At 41.9% G+C, this 24,444-nt stretch overlaps 1 protein-coding gene across 2 annotated transcripts in view; it reads left to right on the top strand.

The window, feature by feature from the left end:
- Nucleotides 1-4,577: 4,577 nt before the first annotated feature.
- Nucleotides 4,578-24,444, top strand: part of PCBP4 (poly(rC) binding protein 4) — a 62,511-nt gene continuing 42,644 nt past the window's right edge. The window contains exon 1 of one of the 2 annotated variants that reach the window (XM_042452142.1): nucleotides 4,578-4,783. The gene's annotated coding sequence lies outside the window, so the exon portion shown is untranslated. The remainder of the gene's footprint in view (nucleotides 4,784-24,444) is intronic. The other variant, XM_042452141.1, reaches the window with a different exon arrangement.

Raw genomic sequence — 24,444 nt, forward strand, 5'->3', positions numbered from 1 at the left:
CCACAAGGTTGTGAGTTCAATACCAGCCAGGGGCTCGAGGTCGACTCAGTCTGGCATCCTTACATAGATCACTAAAATGAGTACCCAGCTTGTTGGGGGCAATTAGCTTACACTTTGTAAACTGCTTAATACATTATTAAGCAGTACAGAAATGTACCTGCTATTGCTATCCTCAAGTTACAAACTGCTCCTTTGAGTGGAATGAAAGAACAAGCAACTTACCCAGCTCCCGGATCTGTGAAATGCTTACCCAAAGGGCTTCTGTCTCATCAATATTCAGCTCATTTATCCTCAACTAGGTGATACACTAATGTATACTTCACAGTTTTTCAAAACATGTAACAAACAATGTAACACCTCCCTCCCACCCCACCCCCAATATTACAGGATTGCTGCTCAGTGGTAAAGCACTAGTGAAGAAGGTCTCCAATTACAGTACAAGGAGCTAGTAGACATAGGATAGAGAACTATGATCCAAAACACACTGAAGAAATAATCTAGTTTGAGACCACTTTAACTGCCTTGGTTCAGTGATAGAGAATCCTGGGAACTGTAATTTATTGTGGCACCAAATCTCTCTGACAGAGAAGCTACATGTTTCACAAAACTACAGTTCCCAGACTTCACTAGCATTGAGCCAGAACAGATAAAGCAGTTTTGGGCCTACCTTTGTGTGGAGGGGCTGATGTGGGCCAGAAAATGTCACTGAGCACAGTCATGCCCTGATGTCAGAGGGATGACCATATACACTCGATGTCATCAAGCCCACATCAAAGTGTCACATATGGCCATACCCACTCAATGTCAGCAGGTCTTCAGCTAAAGTGCCAGGAGGATTTCATCCACCTGGTGCTTTGGCCAGGAACCCAGTTTTGCTTCTCCCCCCTTCCCCTCTATTTGGCAATGGTGGGAGAGGGACAGGACATTCTCTGCTGACACGTCCAGGAGCTGGCTGAAAGTGTGACATGGAATCCCATTAATTGTCTCTGAACTCCACTATCTCCCCTACTTTCCTTATCACTACTAGCTGGCAGGGCCTGTGTGGGGGAGTAGAGCTGGACCCTCAGCAAGCCAGGAGGACTGATGACCAGAGAGAGGTCCTCCATCCCCTTCTTTGTTACAACAGCTATGCTGGCTATCACTCAGGGGTCATTCAGATGTCATTTTTTAATGTAATGATGCAAATCACCTCATGCATTCTAGATTTGTTATTCACACTGTGGAACCACATAGATCCACATCTCTGCGAGTTTGTTTGTTCACACCTGCAAGCATTCGAATAAAGATGGAGTCGACAATGCGAATGCATTTTGAACTTCTTTTTTTGGTATGCAGCATTTTACACTGGGTCTATTCACATTGGTTATTTGCACTACCAACACTGAGGATCTTTTTTAAAAACTCAGGGGAAAACCTGATATTAATTATCCCAATTAAGTGGGGTTTTGGCAGCTCCCCCCACCCCCAATTTAATCAAGTGTATCCGGGGTGGGTGTGAATAACAGAGAATTAACCCTTCAATTTCCCAGCGCAATGAAAAGTGCTGGTCATGATCAGTAGGGCCCTCTATGGCTAGAGTTCAGTATCTGAATGAATTTATTTTCCCTGTGAGTCTGTTCACATCTTCAAGGGAGGCCTTTCTCTTGGTTCCCCTCAGAGGCATGTTTTGTGAGGATGTGAGAGGGCTCTCTTTGTGGCTGCTCCCTGGCTGTGAAACTTCCTTCCATGGGAGGCTGGCTGCCATTCTCCCACGTTTCCTTCCTCTAGAACAGTGGTTCTAAACTTTTGTCCTTTGGACTTCAGCTCCCAGATGCCCCAGCCAGCTTGGATGAAGTTTGGGGATTCTGGGAGCAGAAGTCCAAAACATCAGGAGGACCAAAGCAGGCAAAAACGGTTCCAGCTCAGATAGGTCTTGGGCATTTGTGCTGGGTTGCTGTTGGAAAGGTTTCAAATGTTTGTGTGCTGCTCTTTAACCCCACTGTGTTTTAAATCTGTTTTAGATATTAATTGGATTTGTTTTTTATTTGAATTATTATTCTGCTTAGCTGTCTTGGGGGCCATTCTAGACAGAAAGGTGGGACATAGATTTACATTGAGGATGGACAGGAACGACCAAGCCACCTCAGAGGTAATCACACAAAACTGGGTGTCCATATTTGAGCCAGCCTCCAAGAGCATAAAAAACAAACAGAGCAAACTTTTTGTTGGACCAGAGCCAACCAAAACCCCAGTCCACCCTGCTTTGGATTTTGTGCAAACAAAGCATGGGGGAGGGCATGGAAGGGAAGTGGAAAGTTTGTTGTTGTTGTTGTTGTTGTTGTGTGCCTCCCAATCATTTTTGATTTATTGCACCCCTAAGGATGCTTAAACAAATGGGTCCTTGAACAACAGATCAAGCATGAAATACCCCTGGAAGCCAAGATGATCAAACTGAGGTTGTTGTACTTTGGCCACTTCATGAGGAAAAATGATTGATTAGAAAAGACAATAATGCTGGGAAAGGTTGAGAATAGCAAAAAGAGAGGAAGAGCCCCATGCCAGATGGCTAGACTCAATTAGGGAGGTCACAGGCATGGGTCCGCAAGGCTTAAGCAGGGCAGTGGAGGGCAGGGGGTCTTGGAGATGTTTCATCCACAGGGTCGCCATGAGTCACAGTCAACCTGAGGGCAATTAACAACAACAAACCTCTAAGGCAGCCCTATCACAGGGGGTTCTTGGCAAGTTTCTTCAGAGGGGAATTTTCCCTTGCCATCCTCTGAAAGAGTGTGACTTGCCTAAGGCCACCCAGTGGGTTTCCTTGACTGAGGGGGATTTAACCCTGATCTCCAGAATTTGCCAAGAAAACCCCACAAATCTATTTCTCCATGTCTCGTTCGTCGGCCACGAATTCCAATGGCATCTCTTCTCTCAATGAATGTCTTCAAGCGGTAATGGGCTGGATGAGGAAAAACAGATTGAAACTGAATCCAGATAAGACGGAGGTGCTCACGGTAGCGGCCCCGAAACCAAGAATTGGGTTGCAACCTCCAGTCCTGGATGGGGTCACACTCTCCTCCAGTGACTGTGTTCGCAGTCTGGGGTGCTCCTCGACTCGTCGCTCCTGATGACAAATCAGGTAAATGCGACGGTCAGGAGCGCCTGCTATCAGCTTCGGCTGATACGCCAGCTGCGCCCTTTTCTGGAAGTAAGGGACCTCGAAACTGTTGTGCACGCACTGGTAACCTCACGCCTGGACTTCTGTAATGCACTCTACTTGGGGCTACCCTTGTGCTTGGCTCGGAAGCTTCAGCTGGTACAAAATATGGCAGCCAGGCTTATTTCTGGTACATCTAGGTGGGACCACATTACTCCGGTTCTGAGGTCCCTCCACTGGCTGCCTATTAGCTTCCGGGCCCAGTACAAGGTGTTGGTTATTACCTTTAAAGCCCTAAATGGCTTGGGTCCAAGCTATCTCAGGGACCGCCTCCTCCCGTATAATCCTCCCCGCGCTCTCCGGTCCTCTGGGAGGAACTTACTGCAGCCTCTAAAATCTAGGCTTGCGGCGACCTCCCAGAGGGCATTTTCTGCTGTCGCCCCCAAACTCTGGAACGACCTGCAGAATGAGATCCGTCAGATAACATCATTAGACAGCTTTAAAAAAGCTGTCAAGACGGATCTCTTCCGGCAGGCCTTTCCAGATTAACCATCCCGGCCTGGGCTCCCTGATCCCCTCTTTCCTCTCGTGGCCCCATCTTCAGTGATGGTTGAGGATCTCCGGGACACCAGGGTTTTTAGTTTGTTTTAACTATATTTTATGTTTTGATATTGTGTTTTTAATTTGTCATATTTTTTAATACTTTTATAAGGAGGGGAGGGATTATAATGTTTTTAATTTTATATTTTACTCTGTTATAATTCACTGTTGTCAACCGCCCGGATTGGTTCGCCACAGGGCGGTATACAAATTATTATTATTATTATTATTATTATTACAAGTCAGAAATGACTTGAAGGCACACAATAACAACAACTTGAGTCTTAGTCCAATGTTCAAATCATTATACACCACACTGGCTCTCATAAGGGAAAGTTGGGTGATCCAGTACCCCCATTTGTTATGAAGTCCAGTTTTCTGTTCTCCCCCTGCTGCCCTTGGTCAGGCTGAGGAGAGGTCCTCCTTTTCCAGGACATGCCCTCCATTTCAACCTTCTGTCCAGGAGGAGTTCCACAATGCCCTCCATTTTGAGCCTAAGAAGCACGAATTAACATTTCTGTGAGTGTCTGGAGCCTTGTCCCCCATTTTCCTTGGAGGCCCTCCATTTTGCGTGGCCTCCTCCTCCTCCTCTGTGAGGAGGAGAAGGGCCTCTTCTGGTGGTGGGCCTCTGAGCCCTTGGAGACTGGAGGAAAGATGTAGAGGAAGGAAGGGGAGAGAAATCTCTTCCAGGGAGGAAGGCATGGAGGGCCTGCTAGTGTCCCTGTCCTTGGCAGATGGCCTTAGGGGCCAGGGCGCATTGTTTCTGCGGCAGTGGTGGTGTCTCATCAGTCTCTCCCCTTGATCTGCTGTAATTGGATCCTGGAGGGAGGGAAAGAGGGAGGCAGTGGGGCGGGATTGTGATGAAGGGGGATTGGAGAAGCCAGAGCCCAGCAGTCCCGGGCTTCAGCCTCCCTCCCTCCCCTTCCCTTCGCCTCCCAAGCCTGGGCTTTCATTGTTCCCGGCTGAGGTCACTCCCAGTTGTCCCTCCACAATGTGGGACTAGTAGCAGCCACAAAGGAGAACAGAGAGAGAGAGAGAGACACCCAGAAGGTAAGCCCATGATGGGTGGCATGATGGCGCTAGGTGGTGGCTTTGTTTTGGGGGGTGAAGTTTGCTGAGGACCCTCAAGGGACACCCCAGGGACACAGGGCGCCCCAGGAATGGAGGCCAGGCCAGGCCAGGCAGGGGGACACAGAAGCAGGGAGAAGGGCCTGGCAACAGGGAAGTTCAGATGGGTCCCAGAGATGGAAACTGATGCTCCTCAGCCAGCATCACTCCAAAGGGAGGGCTTTCCAGAAAAAGTGGAGGACATGACTAAATGCAAGTTTAAAAAGTGCTCCTAGAAATTGTAAACCCAGGCTCCTCAGTCAGGCTCAAAAGGGAGGACTTTCAAGAAAAAGTGGAGGACATGAACAAATAAAAGTAAAAAAAAATATGGCCATAGAAATGTAAATTCATGTTTTTCATGCCCAAAGCCATTCAAGTAAAAGGGAGGCTCTCTCAACATAAAAGCTCTAAATGTTCATAGAAATGTAAACAGATGCTTCATGGTCAGGCTCAAGAGGGTGGACATTCAGGGGAAATGGAGGACACGACTAAATAAAAGTTTTTAAGAATGCTCATAGAAATGTAAATCCATGCTTCTTAGTTAGGCTCGCAGTGGAGGACATTCAAAAGAAATGGAGGACACTGCAACAGAAAAGTTCAAAACGCGCCTAGAAATGTGAACTGATGCTCCTCAGTCAGGCTCAAAAGGGAGGAAAAGTGGAGGACATGATTAAATAAAAGTTTTAAAATAGCCTGAAAAACCCACAAAAAAACTAAAGTTTTAAAATGCTCATAGAAATGCTTCTTAGGCTCAGAATGGAGGCCATTCAAGAAAAAAAGGAGGACATGGCCAAAGAAAAGCTCGAAACACTCATAGAAATGCAAATCCATGCTTCTTAGGCTCAAAAGGGAGAGCATTCAAAACAAATGGAGGACATTGCAACAGAAAAGTTCAAAACTGATGCTCCTCAGTCTGGCTGGCAGTGAAGGACATTCAAGAAAAATGACCAAATAAAAGTAAAAATTGCTCATAGAAATGTAAATACATGTTTCTTAGGTGCACAGTGGAGGACATTCAAGGGAAAGGGAGGACCTTGCAACATAAAAGCTCAAAAACACTCAGAGAAATGTAAATTCATGCTTCTTAGTCAGGTTCACAGTGGAGGAGGACATGCAAGAAAAATGGAGGACATAACCAAAGAAAACTTTAAAAAAAATGCTCATAGAAATGCACATTCCTGTTTCTTAGTCATGCTCAAAGTGGAGGACATCAAAGAAAAGGGAGGACATTGCAAGAGAAAAGTTCAAAACACTCCTAGAAATGTAAATTGATGCTTTTTGGGCCTGTTCAAAAGGCCCTCCACTTCAAGAAAAAAATGGAGGACATAATTAAAGAAAAGCTAAAAAATACTCATAGAAATGTGCATCCATGGCTCTTATACTCACAAGGGAAGACCTTCAAGACAATGGAGGACATTGTAACAGAAAAGTTCAAAACACTCATAGAAATGTAAATTGATGCTTCTTGATCTTGCTCAAAAGGGAGGACTTTCAAGAAAAAAGGGGGGGGCATGACTAAAGAAACGCTAAAATACTCATAGAAATGTAATTCCATGCTTCTTAGCTGTGCTCAAAAGGGAGGGTATTCTAGGAAAATGGAGGACGTTGCCAAATAAAAGCTAAAAAATACTCATAGAAATGTAAATTCATGCTTCTTAGTCAAGCTCAGAAGAGAGGGCTTTTTGGAATTCCTCCTGGACAGAAGATGGAAATGTAGGACCGGTCCTGGAAAAAGAGGATCTCAAGTCACACTGGCCAGGGCATGGGAAGAGTGCGAGGCAATGGACTATGGCTCCTTCCTTCCTTCTCCAAAACATTTCCAGCAGTTGGAAGCAAACTTTACTGGCGAGGCTTTCCAGTGCAACCAAGTTCTGCCTCAGGAAAGAGGTCTAGGGAAGGGTGACCAGGTGTCCTGACTGGAAAGGAAGAACTAATGGATGACCTTCAAGGAAAAGGGATGACAGGAGCAAATAAAAAGCTCAAAACTCACAGAAATGTAAATCCATGTCTTTTAGTCAGGCTCAAAGTGGAGGACGTGACCAAAGAAAAGCTTGAAACACTCACAGAAATGGAAATCCATGCTCAAAATGGAAGATGTTCAAGAAGAGTGTAGGACATGACCAAATAAAAAGCTCACAAATATCAATAGAAATCCATGTTTCATAGTCATATTGAGGACATTGAAGAAAAGTGTGTAGGGCATGACCAGAGAAAAAAAGCTCAAGACACTCAGAAATATAAATTCATGCATCTTAGGCCTGTTACAGACTGCCAAAATAAAGCTGCTTTGGGTCTCTTTAGAGATATGCTATTTAAATGATGCATGGGTCCTAAGAGTCTGGAGGTCGCACCAAAGCCACACTCCATTCCTAAGCACCAGAGTGCAGCTTTGGTGCAGCTTCCGGATTCTTAGGACTCATGCATCATTTAAATAGCATATCTCCAAAGAGACCCGAAGCAGCTTTATTTTGGCAGTCTGTAACAGGCCAATGTCATGGTGAAAAGAGAGGACATTACCAAAGAGAAGCTCAAAACACTAATATGAAATTCATGCTTGTTAGTTCTGCTCAAAATGGAAGATGTTCAAGAAGAGTGTAGCACATGACCAAAGAAATACTCAAAACACTAATATGAATAGAAATTCATGCTTGTTAATCCTGCTCAAAATGGAGGACGTTCAAGAAAAGTGTAGTGAGTGAAAAGTTCAAAATCTCTTTTCACTTTGAGCTTAGTTTTATCCACTTCTTCCGCCATCCCACTCTGGCCCCTTTGTCCTGGCAAGGCTTCCTAAGGGGAGTTTTATTTTACACTAACCCTGTGAGGGATGGCTTAGGGAGCTGGGTGCATTCAATCTGGGGAAGAGAAGGTTAAGGATTGACTTGTTGTTGTTGTGTGCCTTCAAGTCTTTTCCAGCCTATGGTGACCCTATCATGGTGTTTTCTTGACAGGTTTCTTCAGAGGAGGTGTGCCTTTGCCTTCCCCTGAGGCTAAGAGAGTGTGACTTGCCCAGGGCCACCCAGTAGTTTTTATGGCTTAATGGTCACCTGTATAAACATAATATACATTTTAGTGTTCTGTATCATTGTCACTGTCTGCCTTTGAGTAGTTTCTGACTTATTCCTAAGGGCAACCTATCACAGGATTTTTTTTGATATGGTCTATTCAGAGAAGGCTTGCTTTTGCCTTTCCTTGAGGCTGAGAGAATGTGGCTTGCCCAAGGTCACCCAGTGGGTTTCCATAGCTGAAGTAAGAATTGAACTCTGGTCTCCAGAGTTTTGTAGTCTGACACTCAAATCACTAGCCCACACTGGCTTTAAATATTTGAAGAGATCATATTGAGGATGGAGCCAGGGTGACCAGATGCCCTGGAGGACAAGGCACTGCCAAATGTAGGATGTTCAAGGAAAAATGTAGGGCATTGCTAAAAATGCTTGTATAAATGTAAAATCATGCTCCTTAGCCCTGCTGAAATTGGAGGATCTCTTGAAATTCCTCTTGGGCAGAAGGCTGAAATGTAGGATGTGTCCTGGAAAAGGAGGATGTCTGGTCACCCTGGGATGGAGCAAGCTCATTTTCTGCTGCTCCAGAGACTTGGACACAGCAATGGATTCAAAATTAAAAGAAAAGAGATTCCACCTAAATACTAGGTTTTTTTTTTTAAACTCAGTAGTTTCCAGTCACACTGGGATAGATTGCTTTGGAGGTTGGGAGACTCCATCTTTGGAGGACTCTCTTCAAACAGTGGTTGGATTGGCATTTTTCTGGAGTGTTCTAGTTGTGTATTCCTACATGGCAGGGCCCCATGGTTCCTTCCAACAACCTGGAGCAATGGAATCAAGCTGAAGGAAAAAAGATTCCACCCAAACATTAGGGAGAACTTCCTGACAGTAAGAGCTGTTCATAGTGGAAGACGCTGCCATGGAGAGTGATAGAGTCTACTTCTTTGGAGGTTTCTAAGCAGAGGCTGGATGGTCATCTGTCACAGGGGGTGTTTTGATGGTGAGTTCCTGCAAGGCATTGGTCAGGATGGCCCTTGAGGTTTCTTCCAGCTCTAGGCTTCTATGATTCTAACTCCCAGCCTTCATGCTCAACAAATGTACTTTGCCTCTGCTTTCTCCTAGAGCCCCAAAGATTTGTAATAATCCATGGCACTGCCAGCAGGTGCCCATCACCTCATTGCTCTCCTCTCCCTATCCCCAACTTTTCCTCTTTCTTTTCTTCTGAGTGTGGGAGACCCTACTGAGGCCTCCCATTGTTGTTGAGGACGAGGAGCAACTGAGTTTTGGAGGTGAGGCCTGGGAGCTTTCTGACATCAAATGGGGCTTGTTGTTGTTGTTGTTTTGTGCCTTCGAGCTGTTTCCAACTTATGGCTTAGGCAAACCTCTCAGGGGGTATTCTTGGCAAGCCTCTTCAGAGGGATTTGCCATTGCCATCCTGAGAGAGTGTGACTTGCCCAGGGCCACCCGATGGGTTTGCATAGCCAAGTCAAGATTCAAACTCTGGTCTCCAGAATCGTAGTCCAACACTCAAATCTCTACACTACGCTGGGTCTCAACAATGGGGCAGCCCCCCTTCTCCTTCCCCCTGCTCTGCATTCCCTGTTCCGGACTGTGTACGAAACCTGCTCTTCCTCAGCCCTCCCCTCCCTGGGCATCCTTTTCATGCCACTCTATTCTCAGCTCTCCTCTGACGCTGGCCACCTGCCCTTTCCATTTGTTTCTCTCTTGGTTCCCTTTGCAAAGTCAGGCTTTTATAGCTCCAAGCTGCCCACTCGCCCTCTGTGGGCTCCTTTTCTTTTACTATGCACTCCCTCCTGCCACCCTGGTTGTTTCCTCTCTGCTTTTGTCAGAGTACCTCTTCTCTCTTCTTCTGGGACCCACTGGGTTCGTGTCTTGCATGGTTCAGCTGAGTTAGCGCCCCTCTGGGTGGGTTGCTTTTTAGGCTCTAGCTCTCCACAGCTCTACCTCTCAGCTTGCCCCAATATTCCTCTGACTCTGCCCCATTCATCTTCTTCCCCGCCCTATTTCCAAGCGGACAGCATTGACTAATGAGCTCAGATTGCTATTATGGTAACCCCCTTGGGTACCGCCTGGGTGATGAATCTCTACCCAGTTCATTCCATTTGCAACACTGCTTCTGTTTCAAGCATCTGCCCCCTTCATTTTGGCAGCAGGCTGCACTCCCCCCCCCCCCATCCTTTTGTTCTCAAACGTTACTAAATGCCATTCCCCTCCAAGTCATTTCTGGCCCACTTTACTGATTGAGACCAGAGGATGAAGTATCACTACAATATTGAAAAATGACAATGAAGTTGGCACTGGTACAATCAAAGGAAATGGACCTTGTCTCCCCATGTAAACAGAGATGCTGCAAGGGATTTTAATACAGTATACTCTTCCCATGGCTATACAGAACTCGTTTTTACCTTGTGCAATTGTACACAGCAATGCATGGTGTCAACTACAACTTTGTGGCATTCCTTGGACAAGTTCTTTTGGTTACCCATTAGCTGCCCCACTGTTATGGAGAGGGAATTATTTAAGTCCCAAACATATTAGAGTATATAGGCTTTGAGGTCTTTGGCATGTTTACTATTCCCTAGTTCTGTTGAATCAGTGAGTGTATAGACTTACTTTCAGTGAAAAACAGTGTGTAAGTCTTATAATTCAAGTTACTTCCGGAGGTAAACGAGATGCCAACATACTGAACGAGCCTCAGAGTTATGGCCAAGATGAGCTTTTGTTTCTTTCTTTAACCAGCTGAAAGATCCTAAAAAGCAGGACTAGAGGCAGATAATAAAAACGATATATGATATCCAGATAAACAAGAGAGATAAATATACACATAATTGCTGTCAGTTTTCCTTCATGATGGAACGGATACTTCAGGGGAAACAATTCAAGCATATGAGAGTTAGGATATTTTCCACTATTTTCATTTATAGGTTGGAAACCACTAAAGATAGACCTTATGCCTACCCAGAATTATCTTCCCCAAAGAGACATCCTTAGTTTAAAAGCAGAATTGTTCAGCAGATGGTTTACAGCAATTCACCAAATGGCTGGAACATGTTTTGTTTGTTTTTAAATGATGATTTCTGTCTGTTAGGAGTTGAGCATCCTCCTTCATCATCCCTTTTAATTAAAGATGAAACATTTAGGATATTCTGTTTCATGTGACTAACATACTCCTTCACAAGGCCTTCTCTTAAGGATGTCTGCGGGGTTTTTTGTACAGTAAAGGCACTGTTTCATCAGAGCCACTGTCCTGCCTATGGTGCTTTTTTAGCTTTGGCTCAATTATCCAAATTCCCCTTTGTTCTCAAACATTTGCCCCTTTGTCCTTTTAAAATGCACACATCCTCCACTCTGTCCTATCCATGCAATTTGGGGACTACACATCAATATTCAGTGCAGCTATGAGGTCATGTTTCTAAGGGCTTCTACTTTCCTCCTCTTCACTATTCAGGGAACACACCAAGAATTGTTCTTGTGCTCCAGTAAGAGATCCCTCTCATGAGAAAGCTGGGGGTGAGCTGGGGAGGATTAATGAGAAAGCTGCCCACGTAAGCAAGCTTCCACTGGCAGCTTATTAAAACTATGCTATTCTTTGTGCCCTTCAGCTGCATTTGTAAGAAATGGGAGAAGAGATCTCAAGAGTGGCTTTGTGAAAAAGTTAAGATATAATCAATGACACAGATGCCTCAAGAAAGACTTTACCTTCATGTATTATTGGAGTGATAACATGAAGTCACCATACACTTTGGATTTATCATCTTTTTTATCACATGATGATATAAACAGAAACAGAACCATACATCTGTTCCTCACTAAGTCCAACAATGCATGATAAAAAGATGTGTTGCTAATAGGTGCTTCCAGAGTAGTAAGCCACTGGTTTCCCAAATATTTCTAGTTTACATTTCTTCCACTGAGCAACTCATTCCTGTTTGAAACTCACTTTAGAAGTACTCAGGTTGGAAGGTATTGTGCATGATCCATACTTTAACAGTGACCAAGGAATAAATGGAGCTGAGATGCCCAACATCAATATTGGTTATGTCATCATGATAACAGACAAAAAAAATGCCATCCAGCATTTGGAAAAGTTACTTATTTGGTTACAGTTCCCAGAATGCATCAGATACATGCTGGATGAGGGATACTGGGGATTATACTCCAAAAAGTAATTTTTCTATGCCCTGATTCTCTGTCTCTGTTTTTCAACCTGTACAGTGAAAGTTGTTTTTAATTTGTTAAATATCTGAAGGTACAATTGGCCCTTCATGAATCCTTTATCCATGGATTCAACCATCCACAGCTTGAAAATACTGATATATTCCAAAAAACCAAACCTCGATTTTGCTATTTTATAAGGATACCATTTCACAGTGCCATTGTATTTAATGAGACTTGAGCATCCATGGATTTTGATATCCACGTGTGTGTGTTCCTGGAACCAAAACCCAGCTGATATCAAGGGACCACTTTGTATGTTTGATGATAAAGACAAAGTTTGAAGATGAAGACTAAGGGGCTGTACAGACCGCCCTTTTTAGTGTAAGATTGGGGCTGTGACAGCCGCACACCACGGCCTTGATCTTGCCCATTCTCAGCACAAAAAGGAGCCACAAAAAGTGGCTCCTTTCTATGCTGCAGAAAGGGTACCATAGCTGCCGGCATCATGGCTTTGCGGTGCTCCTTTGGCACCATGATGCCGCCTGCCATGTGGTGTGGTGTACAGCAACATGTCGGCCTGGGGGGTGGAGTCGAGGCGTGCGTTGTGTGGATGCCATGCTTCGATTCCTCCCCAGACCGGCCTTAATGGTTGGTCTGTACAGCCTCTTAGTTGCAGGACAAGCTGGATGAGACATACTGTATATACTTGACTATGCTTAACTATAAGTTGACCTCATGTATAGGTTGGGGGCAGTTTTGGGAGCCAAAATTATGGATTTTGATATGACTCATAGGTAAATCTTAGGTAAAAATTTAGGAGCATGTAACAAAAGATTTAAAGGACAAAGCAAAAAACGTACACCATTCTGGCAGGCATAACTGTTTGTTCTCATTCTCAAAGCTGGGTGGATGAGGAGGGGACTATGGTAAATGGAGGCTGTGCAATGTGTGGGGGAGGTGACCAGGCACAGGTGGGGCTAAGAATAGGCCTACAAGCCAAAAAGGATGAAAAGGGAAAGCAAAGAAAATGGTGACTACATTAGCAGTTATTATGGCATTTAACATTAATGTGATGACTTTTCTGATTTTAATCCATAAAAGCTGACAAACATACACAAATATCTTATTCAAATCCTTCAGAGCCTCATTCCTCTCAGTACTCTTTTGAGAGGAAGTGCGAAGTGGTGCTGAGGTGGAGAGAGTAGAGGGAGTTGGTGCTTCTTTTAAAGTCTCCTAGGATGGACTAAGCTCTCCCATTTCGCCACTCAGAGAAGGGGATAGTTCCTTTTCTGATACAAGTTTAAGTATAGAACTTACATTAACCCGTGATTAAGCTGACCCATGTTTTCTGGGTCAATTTTTTGACTAAAATTTGTAGACTTATAAATGAGTATATATAGTAATTGATGTAAGGAAACCAAGTGGCATTATATCTAGGAAACAGAATGAGATAATGAATCAAATTGCAGATACCATAGTCAGGACTAAGCAGCAACTCAGAGCCTTGTCATTACCACATAACAAAGTGAAACCATTTCTTCAGATGGTATTTACTTTGCACAACATCCAACGCTGTGTGTCACTAAAAATGAACACAGAGAAAGTGGTATAGTTTTAACTTTGAACTTTAGATATGAAAGTTTCTAAAGCAAACATGAATAGTACATAATCTTTGTGAGCTTTTGAGAAGACAGCTGTTTTAGAGTTTTTTCTTGCTTAAACTATTTCAGGTAGTGTTAAGACTTGACTATTTCAGCCTGGCCTTAATTGACCTTACTGGTAATGATTCTGCATAGAAGTGATGCAAAAGTTCTTTTAAAATTATATTTTGCATCCTTTTGTAGCTTTATTTGTCAAAGTTGACTCTGAAAATGAAACAGTGTTCAAGCGAGAGTTAACCTTTATTAATCACATGTACATGGAGAACAACCTCAAGAAAAGGAGTTTTAACCAACAGACAAAGCATTTTCTTTCTATAATCTTAACAGTAATGCTTTGAGAATTTCCTCCTTTTTTTTTTGAGAAATCACATTTATTGAGGAAATAATTACCTGTTTAGTAAAGCCCTTTTGACTTTTATCTCATAGCAACAAGCTTTTCTATGTAATCTTTAACTTGAGCACACTGCATCTCAGACAACGTAACCAAATGGCTTGGGCCCAGGGTACTTGGAGGACCGTCTCTCTCCATATAATCTGCCCTGTGCTCTCAGATCGGCCGGGAAGCAACTCTTGAGAGTTCCAGACTCAAAATATGCCATGACAACGCAGAGAGCCTTCTCTATCTCGGCCCCAAAGCTCTGGAACTCGCTTCCCGGTGAGCTCCGCTCAGCCACCTCTCTTGACCAGTTCAAGAAGGAGTTAAAAACTTACCTGTTTCAACAGGCTTTCCCCTAGCTCTCCCCGATGTAGCCCTCCCCTCTCTTACTGTTTTTGTTGTAGTATTTTGAGCTAGCTAGATTTTGTAATTTGTAATTGCTACTGCAATTTTTAATGTAAAGTTTTTGCTGTTTTTATTGTGTCTTATATTGTATTGGTATCCTGTACTGGCATGTGTATGTAATCCGCCTTGATCATTGGAAAGGCGGGCTAGAAATAAATATTTTATTTATTATTATTATTAACCACAGATCCTTTGCAGGCTAGAGTTCAGAGAAAGCTTGTTTCCTGTTGAAGACTTAGCTGGGACTAGACATTGACTGCAAGCTCCCCTAAAGAGATACAAATTTCTTGTCAGCGAAAGCTAGCTACTATGACCTGCTTCTAGTCTGGTCTTATTTCTAAGCTATGGATTTCTGAGAACCAAAAATCACTTTTACAGACTATGTTTTGGGAACAGCCAGAAATGCTGAGGTTGATTCTTAGAGGGTATTTTTTACTGTTGACAGTTCACAGCAATATCCATTCATTATCTTCAGTTAGTTATGCGGTGGATCTTATATAGAATTTAACCATTTTTACAATGAGCTCAGAACCTTTCATGAAGAGAAGGAAGGATTCTTGTTAAATCTTCTCCTGTCCAAATTTGATGAGAAATCTAACATGCTAAGACTACACTGAGAACAAAGAGCACTTACCTAGAAAGAAAGTTTCAACAATCGATAGGGAAGAAAAACAAGGAAAACTGCATTGTATATCAGCATCCTTTCCTTTAAGCAGGGATGGCCTGTTTTTGCAAATCCGTAACTGTAAATTCTCTTTAGTTCTGAAGACAAGCAATGAAAAGCCTAAAGTATTTTTAAAAGAACAGTTTAAAAGGCTCTTGTCTAGCTTTTGATCCTTGACTGAGTGTTTACAATTACACTGATTTTCCACTTACCCTAACTCATTCCAGAGTTATGAAGCTGGAGGCCCTATACACATGTATGTATGAGTACAGTTCTTTTAACCCAGTGGAGATTATTTCTAACTGGACATTCATAAGAATTTGCTGTTAAAGAAACTAAGGGAAAAGTATACATGACAAATGGGAAATCAATCAAAGCTTTCTGTGGAAATCAAAGTAGCAAAGGAAACGAATCAATCTTTTCTGTTGAGGGAATATTTCTGTATCAGGAATTCTCAGTTGGGTTACCTTGATCATAACTGGGGTGCTGTGCATATGCTTGGCATGCAGAAAGCCCTTGTTCAGTCTCTGGCGTCCCCAGGTAGGGCTGAGGGGAAAACTCTCTGAACTAGATGAACCAGTGATCTGATTTTCCAAGTAACTGGGAGACAGAAAGGAATATATACACACTGGATCAGAAAAGTACCTCTCCTTCCTTTTTTTTTAAATTAGTACTGCGACTTGATGAATTGCCTGCAGTTTTTCCTGTCAAGGAATTGGAGGATTCAAGGCACAGCTTCAGGGCAGAAATCCACAGCCTGCCTCAGCAAAACAAACAGGAAGATTCCCCCCTCCCCAGTGCAATAGAGCTGGTTTACCACCTTTTGAACTAAGCTGAGTAATACACATTGCTGGCTCCCACCTCTAATAAATACCCTTAAGTCCACAGTCTAAAATAACCCAGCTCTGTCAGGATATGTTGTGTGCCAGACTACAGACTTCTGTGTGACGTGAAGAGACATAAAGTAGCAGTGGTCAATATGGCTGAAGGGAGCAAAGGATGGAAGCAGAGGAGTGTTGTCTAGATAGGCAAAGTACCATGCAATCTAATTAGCAGAAATGACTTGGTTATAAATCACTGTCACTGTAACATCGTAAATCAAAATTTAAGTAGTCTAATAAGCATTTGGGTGCCCATATAACAAATCTTGCCAAGAAAACCCCATGATAGGTTTGCCCTAGACTCGCTGTAAGTTGGGAATGACTTGAAAGCACACAACAACAACAATATGTATTATACATGGCGATTAAAAAAGAATGGTGCAAAAGTAAAGCTGTTCTTATTTGGTTTGGTCTATTGTTTTTTAATCATTCTGTACATATGTGTGTGTGTGTGTATGTATGTTTCAAGACAAAAATGATAAATGCAAAGAATGACCAATTTGCTTTTAAGCTAGAAAAATCAGTGCAATTTTTAAAATTAATTAATTAAATTTTAAATGAATTAAAATGATCTACAGCCAAAACACCAAGAGTAATGAGCATACTGAGTGCATTCACAAAGAAAGAAAATAAATGGCTACTCTTAAGTCAGAAAAATAATATATTCATGGTTAAGTGGAGCAAAAACAAAACAAGAAAAACCCCAAACTTCTATACTTAGAGAAAAACGAGCCACACACCATTCTACAAACACTTTGTGCATAGAGAAAAATAAATTAAAGCATCATCACTCTTCTCCATTGTCAATAAACCTAGTTCCCTTGTGTCCATTGGACAGGACATTATAAAACGTCCATTTGTTTTGTCCTGACCAGTTTGGTAAAATACTGTTTTCCCTATAGTTTTATAATCTAAAAAGAACTTTTTGGTACTGGTTTTAGAAAGAGCTGAAAATAAAGGGAAGAAGCCTATAATTTCTCTAGAATGTGTGACTGTGTTTCATCACCCTGTAAGATCACAAAACGTGTGATATTGCAGGCTGAGATGAACGGGACCTTTAATACTGACTTAGGCCTGGTACACAACACCGGTTTGCGGCAGCCTGGAACCCTAGAACGTATGGATGGCACCATCTTTACGCAGTGCCGTCCATATGGGGCACGTGTGTATGACGCAAGTGCGGCACCTCCAGTCGCCACGCTTGCATCATGGACACATCACAGTGTGCCAATGGTGCACTGATGACAACGTCCCCATACGCTAAGAAGAACCCTTTGGGGCAGTCTGGAGAGCCCCATTATTTAATATACTGTTTAATTAATTTTAAAGATTGCATAAGGCTCCTCATTCCTCTTTCCTTTTTATACTGAACATTTTATACTGAAATAGATTAAAAAGGCTGCCTCCTTAAAAAGTGTTATCTTGAACTGTTGTTATGTTGCAATAAATTGACTGTAAGATGGATTTGGAGCCTCTTCTATCCCTCTCTTTGGATGCATTCTGGACATATTTGTTTTTGAGTTATGAAACTTTTTGCAATTCTGAACTATTGTTGTGCAGGCTTTTTAAAAACTCTGCTGACAGACAAACAGTTGTACCTTATCTAAAGATGCACAGTCCACATTTACTGAGAAAACTTCAGAAAACACACTAAAATAGTAAAGCCACTTCAAAAGATTTGTGTTCACTCTTTCCTGGTAGAAAGGGCAAGCTTTAAACCAAGTATTTAATGACTATAGCCTCTTACTTTTGGGGGTGGGCAGGCAGGTGGGGACTGAATCAAGGGAAAGTATTTATGGATCTCCAGTACAAGAAGAATAATCTCATCAGAGTCAGAGAAATCCCAGATCTCCTTTTCTCTTCCTAAACCATCTCATAATATTGTCTGTGGACTGCTCTATGCATTATGCAATAGGTTTATATGCATTTTCATTTATATGGAGTGATTATAATTGTGTTTGGTTTTACAGTACTACTGTACTATTTATACATGTACCTGCAAAAGGCAGCAGCAGTTGACTGAGTTTTCCTGTGTGTTGAAAGAAATATGTATTTTTAATTTAATTTTATTGATTTAAAATAAAATAACACAAGTCATTCATACAAGGATAGTTGTGGTGATATAAAAAGCAAATATTGGCATCCATAGAGTATATTAATCTAATTTGTTGCTCTTCTTGGTCTTCTTGGTCTTTAATTCTTCTCGATACGTGAAGCATATAATTCTCCTAATCTCATAGCTACCATTTTATGCACTATCATTTATTATTTATTTATTTACGGTATTTATACCCTGCCCTTCAGCCCTAAAGGCTCTCAGAGCAGCTTACTATTCTTATTTTAATTAGACACTTCCCTGCCCTCAGGCTTACAATCTAAAAAGACAGGACACAAAAGGAGAAGGAAAGGGTGATGGGGAAGGGGCCCAGGTCCAGCAGTTCTTCTCTCCCTCTGAGGCCTGGACCAAGGCAGATAATAGGATGGACTGGAGGGAGGGCTCTTCTTAATCTAGGCTGGGCCTGATGGCATTGGGCCTGTCCTTTCACTCCCTCCAGGCCAGAAGATGACAGTTGGCAAGGAGGGAGGGCCATACAATAAATTGACAAATTAAATCCAAGTCCTTCTCTGTTAACACTTATACATTTCACTCATACAAAGAAAAATATTTAAGCAGCAATATGTTTAACAGCAAAATATTGTCTACAAAAATTGAGTTTTGTTATGGTAAGGAATAGGAGCCATGCCTCGAAGCTTCTGGAGCAGTTCAGCAAAGCTCCATGGGAGCTTCAGATGATGCACAGTGTGGACTCTTTTTTTTTCTTCTTCAGCTGGTAAAATATAGCTCTTTCCTCATGCTTGCCTAGCCTTTGACAGTAAGCTGAGTGCTTTGATGGAGAGCTCTGCTGAGCCCTGGGAGCCAAAGTGCTGTCAATGGATAAGGCACTAATAAGAGGCGTGGGCTGATGATCCTTTCCATTGGCAGATATTGTCACTTATGCCATCTGCTCTCTTTTCAAGCTGCCAGTTGCTCATACTGTCCACAGCATCTTTGCTCTCCTTGCTGTCTGACAACAGCCACTAGAAGGATTTTCCATTTTGCTGAGATTACCTTGTCCTAGTTTTCAGGAATAGGGAATTGCTTCCTACAAGCTGAACAAATTCATTCAAAAGTACTGTACAGTGTACCAAGTCATCTATGTTACAGTATGCACTCTTCTTAAATACAGGAACAGAATGGAAGTCATGAGAAGGGTCAAGAAATGATGTAATGAAAAGAAGATAGATTTTGATTATGTCAAAATTTTTATTTGTATATTTTATAATTTAATAAATATTATGTCTTTTCTTTTTTTAAGTACTGTGTATCCAGCATCAGAATGAAAGCCAGGCCAGATTACTTTTCATACTTGCTGTCCAATTCTAAGCATGTTTTTTTAAAAGAATTAAATCCCACTGATTTTAATTTATTCCCTAGTCAGTATCCTCCTCTGAACAAATCTTGCCAAGAAACCCCCATGTTAGGTTTGCCTTAAATTAAAGAAATCAGAAACGACTTGAAGGCACACAACAACAATTGCTCTATACTTCAGCATCGTGAGGTGGAATGCAGAAAAACAACCTAAAGTAATTTAAAACAATCAAATACATTTTAGAACAATTTGAACAATATAAGGCAATTTAAAGTTGTGGGGAGCCAGTGTTTTACACTGATTTGAGCATTGGGCTACAACTCTGAAGACCAGTATTTGAAAGTCTGCTCAGACATGGGGGCTTATCGCAGAGCTTTAAAAATCGACTTACTGCTTCCAGCTTTGCAAATCGGCCGGCTAACTCGGATCCTATCTGGAAGTTACACGGGCTGCATCCACCCTGCGGTGTCAACAGCAAAAATCCATGTGACAGGATCTGGATGCAGCCTGAATTAGAATTCAATTCGGGTACAGTAAGTAGCTTTTTAAAACTGTGTGATAAGCTCCATGGAAACCCACTGTGTGACCTTGGACAAGTCCCACTCTCTCAGCCTCAGACAAAGGCAAAAGCAAACCTCTGAACAAACCTTGCCAAGAAAATCCTGTAATAGGTTTCTCTTAGGTTGGAAACTACTCAGAGGCACAGAACAACAACATTTATACAGAACTCCAAAATGTATGTTATGTTTATATATGTGGCCTTCAATTTGGATTGGATCATATGACTTCAGATATGAATTCATTCCAGCATTTGATATTCTTGATATTTACAGAGACATTATTGTGAGCCGAAAAAGGTGAATTTTTTGCCATGCATCCTTTTTTCTTTGCCCCCTTTTTTTCTTTTAAAAAAGGACAGTTTATGGTCATAATTTAACAGTCCCACTTTTGTGTCCTATAATTTTTTAAATGCTGTGAGCAGCCTTAGAGAGATACAAGTTTCTTAGTTTCCTAAGTTCGTCTGGTTTCTTCGTTCTGTGAGCAAATCACATATGCCATCTATCTCAAAATTTAAAATACAGTCGGACCTCCATATCCATGATTCTGCATCCATGGATTAAACCATACACACACACACACACTGTATCCCCAATTACAAACCTTGATTTTGCCATTTTGTGTAAGAGATACCAATTTACCATACCATTGTATATCATGGGACTTGAGCATCCACAGATTTTGGTATCCTGGGGGTGGGGTCCTGGTAGCAAACTTCAGAGGATACCAAGGGTCCACTGTACACTACTTTATAGTATAATATTTTTTAAAAATAGCAGTAAAATATCTCCAGTAACCATTTGAGCAGCCTCTGCTATGACAAAAATAACCTTCTTAGGATTGTAGGCTCAATGGTCCAAATTCCAAATTAACCCTCACTGCTGTTACATCACCGATTTTACTGCTGAAACTTCTAAACTAAGTCAGATCTGAGCCAGTCGCTTTGGTCACCAGCAAAGGATCACAGTATAAATGGGATTAAATGCTTAATAAAGTTGCATTTCAGTCACATGCACAGAGTTATATTGATCATCTGCTTTGGTATGAGGAATTTTCTCCTCAGAATATATTACTCTCTTGCATGAGAAGAGAGGCTAGTGTGATGAGTATTTGGTAAATTGGTATAGACAGTATGAAGCAGACTGAAATAAACCACTATCTTTTATTATTTAATTTTTGACATGGAAATTATAGCTATACATAGCCTTTATACAGTCAGCAAGAATAAATACTACCTATGAGGTTTATCATATTCTTTTCCCCATCTCTTCAGAATCTCTTATTTTTTGCCAATACTGTATATATTTTTGCCAGTATATTTTTTGCCAATTGTCTTGATTTGTATACTTTCACCATACACTAATAACTGTAAAAACCTGGCATGGGTCAAAAGCAAAAGCACCTCTTCAATGAGAATGTTAATGTTGACTTGATTTGTTTAATCAAAATATTATTTGGCTAGGACAAGAAGATGATATAAACTACTATTTGTCAGCAGTTAAATTCTTTATTGCACCACTTTGGAAACAGATGTTCTGTTGTTTGTCAGCTTGTAGCTTAATAAACGATGGTCAGACAATTTATTAATTAATATACTATATTTGACAGAAAAAATATAAAAAATTGATCACATGGGAAGAAATTAGAGCAGGTTTCTGAACTTTATGGAAACCAAAAGGACAAGTAAACATTGATGTTGGCAGAAATTTCTTCAGACAGATTTGAATAAACCGTGATCCAAAACACACTGCAGAAATAATCCAGTTTGAGAATCACTTTAACTGCCCAGGCTCATTGCTTCTGGGAGCTGTAGTTTTGTAAGACATTTAGCCTTCCCTGTCAGAGAGCTCTAGTACCACAATATGCTACAGTTCCCAGGATTCCCTAGCACTGAGCCAGGGCAGTTAAAGTGGTCTCAGACTGGATTATTTCTGCAGTGTGTTTTGGACCTGTCTTATGTTTTCATACAAGCCTTATAAAATTTTCTCGCCATATGGTATGTTGTGTTGTGTGCCTTCAGGTCATTTCTGAATTATAGCAACACTAAGGCAAACCCTATCGTGGGGTTTTCTTGGCCAGATTTGGTCAGCGGAGGTTTACTATTTCCTTCCCCTGAGGCTGAGAGAGTGTGACTTGCCCAAGGTCACCCAGTGGGTTTTATGGCCTGGGAATTGAATCTTAGGCCTGATACAGATTAGAAGAAAGGGGCGGCCGAAGCTGCCCCTTTCTTCTCCAGGTCATTGCTGCAGCAACTGCATGGCCGTGGCAACAATCCACCCCCAAAAAGAAGTTGCAAACCCAGCTCCTTCCCGCGACTCTGCCAAGGCACCATTAGCGCCCTGGGGTGTCACGGTGATGTCACGCGTGCGCTGCCCCATTTGGATGCAGCACGCACGTGACATCATCAACATGTGCACCATGTGGATGGTGCTGAGTAAACATGATGCCACCATTATGTGGTAGGGTTCCGGAGCATGCGGATGCTGCATGCTCCGGAACCCTAGAATTGGCTCCAGGCTGCCACAGACTGGCAGTCTGTACTGGGCCTATGTCACCAGAGTCATAGTCCAGTGCTCAAGCCTCTATGCCATGCTGGCTGATATGGTATGTTACACCACCTTAAGAAGTTTGTTTGGTAAGGATAGAAGGCTGTCTCTTCAGAAGCACCTCAGTTGTGAAATTTTCACCCAAGAGAAATCAGACCATCTTTTTGAGTCTCTGGTAGGGTGTTAAAATCATAGTTTTCTGTCTGGCAGAGGCATCACTAGGCCTTGTGTCACCTGGTGCGGTAACTCATGGTGTCACAACCCCACAGACCTCTTCTCATGCCACCATACAGAATCCTTAGTAATATTTTTTGTTACTAAATAAAGCGTAATTCCCATATGTAACTAAACTGTGCTCTTTAAGGAATTTTGAAATTCACCACCCAGGATCCCAGACTATTGGCCAACATGGCTGAGGTTTCTGGGAGCTGAAGTTCAAAATCTTTTAAAGGGCACATTTTGGTGATCATTGACTGAATGTAATGGTAAAAGTTGTGTCATAAACAACTAGCAAAATTAAAATTATACTTTTAAATTACAATATCATATGCAAAACCTAAATGTATTTACATGTACATAATTTAATGTGGTGAAAATGAAAAATAGGTAAGATATAATGTTTTTAAAGATTTTTTTTTAATTTTAATTTTTTTTAAAAAATTAAAAAATACATTTTAAATTATTTTAAAATAAAAAACCTGGGGCCTCTCCTTTCTTCTCCCACTGATTTTTGCCCCACTCACCTCTTCAGCATTTTAAAGTAATGCAGGTGAATGCCACAGGTCGTTTCTGCCAAAAGGCAATGTTTGGAGAGTAGTGGTGTCACACACACACCACCCCTTAGGATGTCGCCTGCAGCTTAGTAATGCCTCTGCTATCTAGTCTTTGGTTTCTAAAACTGGTTTTTAATAGTGGCTTATAACATGGTTTTTAATCTGTCTGTAAAGAAAAATTATACAGTGGGCCCTTGGTATCCACTGGGGTTTGATTCCAGGACTCACCATAGATACCGAAATCTGTGGATGCTCAAGTACCATTAAATACAGTGACATAGTAAAATGGTATCCCTTATAAACTGGCAAAATCAAGGTTTGCTATTTGGAATGTATAATTTTTTTAAAAAAATATTTTCAATCCATAGATGGTTGAATCCAACGATTAAAAATCCGTGGCTAAGGAGGGCTGACTGTATATATCTTCTTGCACATACTACTGAAATGTGTTAACACAGTAGTTTCTCCCATTCATAGTCACAGACTTTGGTGAAGTTATCAGGAAAAGTTCCCTTTAGAAGTATGATATTTCATGGGACTGGATTGCTGTTGTCACTTTATCTTGAATTGGTACCAAACTGGTCCTAATCTGCCTCAATAAAACTTTCATGCAAATGGCAGGCCAGCACGAACCCAACTCAATATGTATGTGGTTCCACAAGAGTGTCTAATCACTATATGCAGATGTGCCCAAATTACTTAAGGAATTCTTCACAAAGCAATTTAACTAGACTAGAGGATCAGGTAGTGTTTAGAAATCTAATCCATGTTTAGTAATTTAAGCAGAATCTAGAGTTCTTTCAGACTTTGTTTTTGGAGGGGGCACAGGCTACTTTATTAAGTAGCTGTGAGTAACAATTTGGTTCCCTCAAGTTAAATTTTTCTTCATTCCCCAACTTTTCTGTATTGTAGAAAGGACCTGTACAGAACAGCACTTTGTGGCAGCCTATGGGCAGAGTCAGGGCCGAAGGGGTGCCATAGGGCTGTGCCATCACAGCTATGGCACCCCTTGGAGAATGCAAAAAGGAGCTGCCTTTTGCGACTCCTTTTTGCACCCTCCAGAGGCCAGATTGGGGCTGAAGTATGAGGTTGCTGCAGCCCTGATCTGGCCAGGAAAGGGGCCGCCTCCCACTGTCCTTTAGGGGCAATCTA

The sequence above is a fragment of the Sceloporus undulatus genome, chromosome 2 (genome assembly GCF_019175285.1).
Source record: "Sceloporus undulatus isolate JIND9_A2432 ecotype Alabama chromosome 2, SceUnd_v1.1, whole genome shotgun sequence".
Taxonomy (NCBI): Eukaryota; Metazoa; Chordata; class Lepidosauria; order Squamata; family Phrynosomatidae; genus Sceloporus; species Sceloporus undulatus.